The sequence below is a fragment of the Octopus bimaculoides genome, chromosome Z (assembly GCF_046866305.1).
Source record: "Octopus bimaculoides isolate indiv1 chromosome Z, ASM4686630v1, whole genome shotgun sequence".
NCBI classification, from domain to species: domain Eukaryota; kingdom Metazoa; phylum Mollusca; class Cephalopoda; order Octopoda; family Octopodidae; genus Octopus; species Octopus bimaculoides.
The window spans coordinates 19,774,785-19,785,324 of NC_142944.1; positions in this window are offsets into that span (position 1 = coordinate 19,774,785).

The following is a 10,540-nucleotide window of genomic DNA, read 5'->3' on the forward strand; positions in this document are numbered from 1 at the left end:
GTATTGGTGCCTAAATATATAAAAACAAGGCTTGAGGACATAACAGTGCATTTTTAGACTCTATTCTTAGTTAGAATAGCATTCTGCATTTTGTGCTTAACTTGGATGTACTGTCAAAAGCTACCTCACTGCAGTATTTCATCTCAAGGCAGCATCTCATATTGATGCATAGTACTAAAGAGCACAGAAGCATCTCAGTAGCAGACAAAGTGTCCACTGCTGGACACTTTTTGTGTGCAAATGATATACTCCTGTGCTTTTTAGCAATAAATGTCTGTATGAATGCTATCTTGAGATGAAAAGTATAGTATTCAGCCTTTCTACAGTATATCCACATTAAGTAAGATGTACAGAATGTTATTTTGAACTAAACTGCTTCTGTTACTAATAACAAATTCTTAGATATTTATTATTCAATGGGCATTTTATTGGTCTTCTGAAATTACATATTTCCTTATTTGTCAGTAGTATGTTTAGACAATGTATATTACTAGTGTGATTATCACATTAATTGCTATTACTACTGCAATAATTTGCATTGATATTTCTATCACAATTATTTCTATTCACCTGGTTTCCTTGTATGTTTAGATTATGACAACCACTAAGATCGTTGCTTACATTATAATTAATTTTAATCACACTTCTAGGTTCATTTAGGCTAACAATGGCAAAATATATGTTAATATATGTTGTTTTATCACCCTGGTCAAATTTCACTAGTAGCACATTATCAACAAAATTTGGGTTTACTGTGTCAAATAACTTGCTCACTGCCTGTTACATTATTTTTATTTGGGTTAGCAAAAGAAGAGTTTACAGTTGGAGCAGGGTTTGGAAACAGGAATAGGAACTTCATTAATGTCTGCATCAACATTCTTCTTAGAATTGAACAGGTTTCTCAATTTATTATGGCTTTCTCTATCAGGTCTTGTTTTCTGATTAGACCTGATAGAGCAAGTATTTTATTCATCCAAGAGACATATAATATGAATCAATAAAGAGAGCATAACACAAAACAAAATAAAGTACAAATAAAAATTCAAAATTGAAAATGTACATTGGCAAAGATTTTTGACAGAAAATTCAAGGAATAAATTTATACTTCTTTGTGTACCGTGAATGTTGAGCAATAGGAGTATCTGGTTTTAAACACCAGCAATAGTCTGCCATCATCACAGTGTCCCAACGGCCTTGGTATCGAGTTTCCATCTCCTTGATGTCCTGATGGAATCGTTCACCTTGTTCATCACTATCATCTCTGAGGTGTTCAGGAAAACGATCAAGATGGCTAAAAAGATAATGCATTTTGACACTCATATTCATACCAATATCACAAAAATTTGATATCAAGTTGGTAACAAGGTCTTTATAGTTTTCACTTCTGTATTTCTCAAGGAAATTTTGCTCTACTTCTGCAAAAGTTAGTGAAGCTGATGCTTCATTTTTGCTCATTGCTTTCACAAACTTTGTGCCCTTCAAGAGCATACGGATCTGTGGTCTATCAAAAATCTCTGCTTTAAATTTTTCAATCGTCAAGTCTGGAAATACACTGCAGATATACTTGAAGCACTCCCCATTTTTGTCAATACGAGTTTGATGTGTAAGGAGGGAGATGATCTTATCTCACTCAAATAAAGGTGCTTCCAATATATTGGCTGCTCTACATGGAGCCATATTTGTTTGAGGCGGCCAGTCTTTTTTGACATAGTGGTTTACTCGATCTCTACTGTCTCACATGCAAAGATAGCATGGGTATTTGATATAACCAGATTGCTGTCCCATGAGAAAATTCACCATCTTTAAGTCAACGCAGATGACCCATTTATGATCATGATGCAGTATCTTCTCGAAAACCAACTTAATTTCTTTAAATTTTCCTTCGGAGTTGTTGAGTGGCAAAGTGGGACAGAGCCATACACATTTCCATTGTGCAACAATGCACATTTTAAACTACGTATAGAGCTGTCTATGAAAAGACGCCAATCCTCTGGTTTGATTCCTCAATGCCAAGTTTATTAAGAAGACCCCTGACATCTCTGCAGTAAACTAGATCTTCCTCTTTTGTGAAGAAAGAAAGAAACTCTTCATGCTGACTCCAATAAAAGGTTATACAGACACCATTCTCTAGAAGATTCTTCTCTTTCAGTTGGGAAGCCAACAGTTCTGCAAAATCTTTTGGGAGGTTCAAGTCACAGACTAGATTATTCAACTCTACCTGGGAGAATAGCTGAGAAATCTTCTTTGGTTGAGGGTAAAGTTATCTGAGGCAAGACATTGAAGATAGGAACAGGAAGCTCTTCACTGAGGAATGCAAGGCAAAATTAGGATAGATAAGCATTTGTTGATTTTTCCAGTTAATAGCTCTCAAATTTAGGTTACAAAAATAGCAGTCATCATACTTTTCCTTCCTAATATTTATCTTGGTCTCCCAGCTTGACCCCAAAATATGCCATATACGCTCTTAATTATTGATGATTATTTGACCACTCATTCCTAACATTAGCATATTTTGCTTCAGATGCCTTCAGAATCGAGTTATCTGATTGGTCACCTAATATATCATATACAACCCTCGTTAATTTCCTTGTTGCATTCTTGTTGTGATAAAAATCCTCCTTCCTCATTTATTTATTGTATTTCACCAAAATATTTGGCAGAATATCACCAAAATATTTGGCAGAATATCACCTAATGAAATGGCTGTTGTTTAAACAATATGAATTTTCATAAGATCATCTAATAAATTATGTAACGGACTTGTATTGGAATTGAACCATGCTGTTGAAACATGTCTAGTGATGTCTTAAACTATCAATTCATTTTCATCTATTAAATATTACACCAAATATGCTTTTGATACACACATTTGTAGAAGACCTGGCACCAGTTTACAACTGTTTAACTTTGTATAGACTGAAGAATTAACTAGTTGAATTATTTGGAACTTTTCTGAGTGATTTGTTAAATCAAAGAGATGTGGAGGTGCTTCAAAGTTAATTTGCCATGATCTGTATGATCCCCCATGTATTACAATATGTGTATGTATATATGTATACACACACGCACACACACACACATAGACACACACACTCACACACACACATATATAATTGTCACTAAATGTGACTAGGGTGTTAAGAAACACTTACATTGCTAGAAATAAGAGCTAAACTGCTCTAATGCTGTAGTTAATGCACATGAATGAAAACATATACACTAACAGGGACCATATCCGTCTGAAAATTGCCAATCAAGAATTCTTAACACTGACATCAGTTTTGGCAATTTCCGTTGCCTCATCAGTTAAGACCACTCAATTGTTCGGATCTTTCCAGACTCACTTCGCCATTAGTATTTATTTAATTCTCCTTTTTGGTGAAACATTGTAAACTGCTGTTTATATTAATATTAAATATACACATTAGCAAATCACTAAATCATCCAATAATTTGGATGACAGAAACATAGAGACTAATGGTGAAGCAAGTCCAGAAAGAGCCAAACAATTAAGCAGTCTTAACTGACGAGGCAACGGAAATTGCTGAAACTGATGTCAATATTAAGGATTCTTGTTCGGTCATTTTCAGACGATTATGGTCTCTGTTAGTGTATATATTTTCATTCATGTGCATTAACTACAACATTAGAACATTTTAGCTCTTATTTCTAGTAATGTAGGTTTTTCCTAGCACCCTAGTCACATTTAGGGTTAGTTATAATTCTCCTTTTGGTGAAACATTGCAAACCTGGTGTTTATATTAATTTTATATATTGGGTCATCCCATAAATAATGCGGTTTTTTCAATTGCATGAACTAAAAGTCAGAAGATGATGAGATAAACTACCTGCATCAACTCACTATAAAAGCTGGTAGTAATTTTACCTTGTCCTTATTCTTAGTGCAAGTTATGAAGAGTGCAGTTCGATTTTAATAGTTATTTTTTCAAAGCTATAATGGAAGTAACAAAGGAGTATATTCAGCATATTTTGCTTTATGAGTTCAATAAAGGCAACAATGCAACAGAAAGTGCAAGGAATATTAATGCAGTATATGGGGAATGAACAATATGTGTAAGCCAGTGTCAATGATGGTTCTAGTAACTATGGCCTAGAAGACGAGCCTCGTCATGGAAAATCTGTAGAGCTCAACAAGGATGTCCTACAAACCCTGGTGGAACAAAATCCCATCATAACTGTTGAAGAACTAGCAGAGAAGCTTAGATTTGGTCATTCAACCATTCACCAACACTTGTGTGCCATCAGAAAGGTCAATAAATTGGGTCAATGGGTTCCTCCCTAACTTTCTGAGTTTAATCGTGCACAGAGAGTGAATGTGTGCTCTTCTTTGCTGTCATATCTCACAAATGAACCTTTTTGGGACTGAATAGTGAGTGGTGACAAGAGTGATGTTTTTTATAAAAGAGTGGTGTTTTTTATAAAAATGTCAAGCACCGAAGACCATGAGTAGGGAAAGGAGAAACATCAGCACTTTTAAACCCAAACCATATGATAACAAAAAAGATGTACTGCAAGCAGCCTGAGTGGCTTAAGTCAGCTCTAGAAGAAAAACGACCATCTTTTGGTTTCAAGACAAAAGGTATTTTTTCCATCAGGATAATGCTCAGCCACATACAGCAAGAATTACATTCCAAAAGGTGAAGCTGTTTGAATGGGAAACGATGCCCCACCCACCATATTCACTGGACATTGCTGCATTTGATTATCATTTTTTATGCAGTCTTCAAAATCATTTGGAAGGAAAAAATATGAATTCTGTCATCACACAATTTTGGAAGAGAGGCCTAGTAAGTCTACCAGATAGATGGAAGAGCATTGTAGAAAATGAAGGAGAGTATGTTATAGATTAAAAAAGATCTTTGTTTATCTGAATTTTGAAAAATAGAAGAAGTATAAAAAAAACGCATTATTTATGGTATAACCCAATATATATATATGTGTGTGTGTGTGTACATATATATATGTGTATATATATATGCATGTGTATGTGTATGTACATAGATGTGTGTGTGTGTACATATATATGCATGTGTGTATGTGTAGCATGTCTGTATGGTTAAGAAGTCTGTTTCAAACTACATGATTTCAGGTTCAGTCCCACTGTGAGGTGCCTTGGGTAAATGACCTTCTATTAGAGCCCTGTGTCAATGAAAGCCTTCTGAGTGACCTGGCTGATGGAAACTGAAAGCAATTAATTGTGTGTGTCTGTGTGTGTGTATATATATATATTATATATATATATATATATATATATATATATATATATATATATATATATATATACCAACTGACCAAATCACCATAACGCATTCCTGCCTCCCAGAAGTGAAGAATTACATTTGTCTTCAGTTTTAGAGTCTGACAAGACGTCCATGAGGCTAAGACCTTTGTGGATGTAAAACCATTGGTCATTTTATGACTAGATATAAACTTAACTACTTTTAATATATATCATCATCGTCATTGTTGTCGTTTAACATCTGCTTCCCATGCTGGCATGGGTTGGATGGTTTGATTGGGGGCTGGCGAGCCAGAAGGCTGCACCAGGCTCCAATCCGATCTGGCAATGTTTCTACAGCTGAACGGCCTTCCTAATGCCAACCACTTTGAGAGGGTAGTGGGTACTTTTTACATGCCACTGGCACGAGGGCCAGTCAGGTGGTACTGGCATCGGCCACGCTTGAATAGTGCTTTTTACGTGCCACTGGCATGGGATCAGTCAGCCAGCACTGGTATCAACCACGCTCGAATGGTGCATTTTACATGCCACCGGAACAGGTGCCAATCAGGCAGTACTGTCATCAGCCATGAAAATGACTTCACTTGCCTCAATAGATCTTCGCAAGTGCAGTTTATTGCCCAATGATTGAAGGGTACTCTTATATGGGCTGGTTATCCTACACTGGCATAGGCCACGGTTACGGTCTCACTTGGCTTGCCAGGTCTTCTCAAGCACACCATATCTCCAAAGGTCTTGGTCACTTGTCATCATCTCAGTGAGGCCCAAGGTTCGAAGGTCATGCTTCACCACCTCATCCCAGATCTTCCTGGATCTGTCTCTTCCACAGGTTCCCTCTACTGCTAGGGTGTGACACTTCTTCACTCAGCTGTCCTCATCCCTACACAACACATGACAATACCAACGCAGTTGTCTCTCTTGCACACCACATCTGATGCTTCTTATGTCCAACTTTTCTCTCAGGGCAATTACACTCTATTGAGTATGCACACTGACATTACACATCCAGTGGAGCATACTCGCTTCATTCCTTGCAAGCTTACACATGTCCTCAGCCGTCATGGCCCATGTTTCACTGCCATGTAGCATGGCTATTCGCACACATGCATCATACAGTCTACCTTTTATTCTGAGCAAGAGGCCCTTTGTCACCAGCAGAGGTAGGAGCTCTCTCAAAGGGCCTTAGAGTCAATCTAGCAAAATCCAAATAAGTAGAAAGGCAGGCAAAGCACAAATCCCTTCAGGTAGATGGTCCTGCTCAATCTGTAGAAACGGCATAGGAAGAAACTCCACGAGATGTACTCAGTGTAACTTATGGACACATAAGAGATGCAGCAATATCAAAGGAAGGCTAACTGGGAAGAAAGATTTTGTGTGTGGCAAATGCTCAGGGGTAATGAACACTGAAAATGTGCAGTAAACAGCCTCCGTCACATTCCAGGGGGAAAAAATACGAGTAGTTGATAGCTTCCATTACCTAGGTGACCAAGTCAGTACTGGGGGCAGTTGCTCTGAGAGTGTAGCTGCTAGAATGAATAAATGTGTGTGTGTGTGTGTGTGTGTGTGTGTACACATGTACATATATGAGTGTTTGTGTCTCCTTGTCTTGACATCACATGATAGTTTTAAATATTTAATTAATGTTGAAAAATTAACTGTAATACTTAGTAAACAAAAGCATTCTTTCTTCATCCTGATACACGGAAAAAAAAACAATGCTTAACAAGATGTAAGACTGCAAGTCTCACAAAGTGCCACAAATATGACATAACTTTCTCTCTCTCTCTCTTAGGTCCATTGGTGCATTTGAGTGACACATTGAGCAATCAGTGATTGTCAATTATCTCTGTCTTTGGTCAACCGGTATGCTTCTTCCCAGGTGATGCTCGATTTGCATAGGTCTTCTTTGAAGGTACTACACTGTGTCTTCCTTAACTGGCTTCTTTCTCTCTTACCTTCCAGTAGTATCCAGCCCATGGTTGTTTCGGCAAGCCTCTCCTCCGGCAGTTTTAGTATTACATAACTTTAAACACAGAATTGTTGTGTACTATATCATTAAAAAACATGGTGGTACTGAAACATTTGTAACTGGTCATTAAAGATGTGCTAAACTCTTTCTTTGTCCTCATATCTTTTATATCTTACTTCTTTTAGTCATTTGACTACAGCCATGCTGGGGCACTATTTTGAAGGATTTCAGTCAAACAGATCGATCCCCAGGACTATTTAGATTTTTTAAGCCCAGTACATATTCTGTCAATATCTTTTGCTGAACCACTAAGTTTATGAGGACATAAACATACCAACACTGGTTGCGAAGAGGTGGTGGGGGACAAACACAAGCACAGAGAGACACATATATAGATATATACATACATACATATATATATATATATATATATATATATATATACATACGATGGGCTTCTTTCAGTTTCTGTCTACCAAATTCACTCACAAAGCTTTAGTTGGCCTGAGGTTTTAGTAGAAGACACTTGCCCAAGTGCTATTCAGCGGGACTGAACTCAGAACCATGTGGTTGGAAAGCAAGCTTCTTACCACACAGTTGAATTATATATATATATATATATATGATGCAGTTCTATATTTAAGAGATGAGGAATAATGTACATTATTTACATTTGACGGATATTTGTCCTCAACTTGTGTGTTGTTAACACGTTTCAGCTGCTATACCCTCCAGCCTTCATCAGGTGTCTTGGGGAAATTTCGAACCTGGGTTCTCATTCCTAAGGTATTTTTCGATGTTAATATTATTATTATTCAGGTCACTGCCTGGAATCGAACTCGGAATCTCGGGGTTAGTAGCTCGCGCTCTTAACCACAACGCCATATGCCCACAGGCATATGGTATAGTGGCTAAGACCAAAACACCAGATACCTTGCCATACTCAAGAAGACCCATACCTTGCAAAGTGGTTGGCATTAAGTAGGGCATCCAGCCAAATCAGATTGGAATCTAGTGCAGCTCCCCAGCTTGCCAGGTATGGTCAAACTGTCCAACCCATGCCAGCATGGACAACAGGCATTAAATGATGATGATGATGATGATTGGTTGAGAATGGTCATGTGATGAAGTAAGGGAATTTTAATCACCGTTCTGCTAAGTCAATGTATTAAGGTCATTTGACAGCCATGTATGAAAATCACCTCAAAAGGAATGTGTGTGTGTGTGTGTGTGCATGCATGCATGCACCTGTGTTAGATTAATCAAACTAACAAACACCACACACACACACATCCCCCCCCTCTACACATATACACGTGGTTAGGTATTTATGAAAATTTGTGAAATTGGAATGAAGGCAACTGAAATTTCTCCTGTTCTACTTAATCCATTGGACTAAACATAACAAGAGGATACACATGAATCAACCATAATTTACTATGCACGAAATTAAAGTGTAATTAATGAACTTTAAAGAAAGAGATTTGATTAATTTTCGTCAACAGGTTTTTTTTTTTTATACAATCATTTACATTCTACAAACTGATCAAAGAAGAGAAAACAATAGAAAAAAAAACTGTTTTCATACACTGTAATAAATTACTGGCTTGCTATTAGTTTCTGTGTCAACAAAAGGGTTTTATAGCTATGTTCTTCATTAATTTCTTTTATGGTTCTTAAAGTATAATTATTCTATTAGCTACTTAAATACATAAGTCCAGACATACTTCTTATCATTTTATCACTCAAAATTTGTTATCCACCAAATTAAGTAGATTTTGTTTATTCTATTTCTGTATCACAATGACACTCTTCTTTTATAATAGATTTTTTTTTTTTTGCTTGCTTAGAGGTCGAGTTCAGCTACCTCAATAACCAGCAGTCACACACACACACTCTCTCATAGATATAGATGACACAAACAGATAGTCATGGCCAGTACCAATGACACGTAAAAAGCACCAGTGTTGATGCCACATAAAAGATACCCAGTACACTTTGTTTAAGTGATTGGTGTTAGAAAGGGCATGCAGCCATAGAAGCCAAACCAAATTAACCTGGAGCTAGTTTACCAATCCCGGTCAAACCATCAAGCGTGGATGCTAAATGATGATTTTTACAGAGATAGTTATTATCCAGAGGACAGGCACTTCTTTTTTCTAAAATTGTATCTTTTAATATTGGTTCTAAATTTTGGCAGAAGACATCGACCCACCCACCCCCGTATAATGTTGAGCCTTAGAGAGGAAATGACAAAGGACTGAGATGATTGATGACATACTCTACTCAAGAAAACTCATTTGTCTAAGCAGAAATGAAGCCCTAGAATTATATTGTCTGTCCTGGCACCTGATCTATCTCTGTCAAATCTCTTCCCACACAACTCAACTTCCTGACACCCACCCCTCCAGCACTCATCTAACTATGGTACTTTTCATTTACTGTAATTACATGAGAGCAGAACCGCACATATTTGATTCCCCTGGAACCACTTCTTTTTATCATCTGCATTCTCAATATCATCCCTTTCACCATCATCTTTTCCCTGTACACTTTCATTCAGCCAAATGACACATTCACCCTGACTTTGTTTATCACTTACTTCTTCCACACCTATGTACCTCAGACCTTGTTCCTGGCACTGTGCACCTTCCACATCATCATCTGTTCTACCATTTATTACCTCTTTGACTCACTCCTATTTCCTCCATCAAACTGATTATTCACCATTGACCATATCATGTTTGCCATTCATCTCTATCCATCTGCCATTCTCCTTTCACACTCACAAAGCTATCTATCCATCACCCTATCTGATCCCCTTATATTCATCTTCTTTACTTCAAGAATATGCCCTTAGGCATCTCCACCATTTTTATTCTTTTCCAACTGAAGTAACCATGTATTTCTTTTACAGCAAAATGCCTGTTTCTGCCTGTCTATCATACTTTAACCTCTCATCACATGACATAAAGCAACCTTCCTCAATACTACATCTCAACTCAGTTGAGGAGGAGTCAATGTCTTGTGGGTACTTGGTGGTTTCACTGATGCTGATATGTAATAAAGCCTTCAGTACACTCTGCAAATTGGTTGGTGTCAGGAAAACATGCCAAAGCAGACATTGGAGCTCAGCATAGTTTTCTGACTCATCAGTTCCTGTTGAACTGTTCAACCCATGCCAGCATGGAAAACTGATGTTAAACAATGATGAGGAGAATGATACAAGTGTTTCAAATATACCAATATGTAAGTTGATCAAAGAATATGAATACCCATCGTCCAAACTTAAAGAAAACTCTTTTACTATT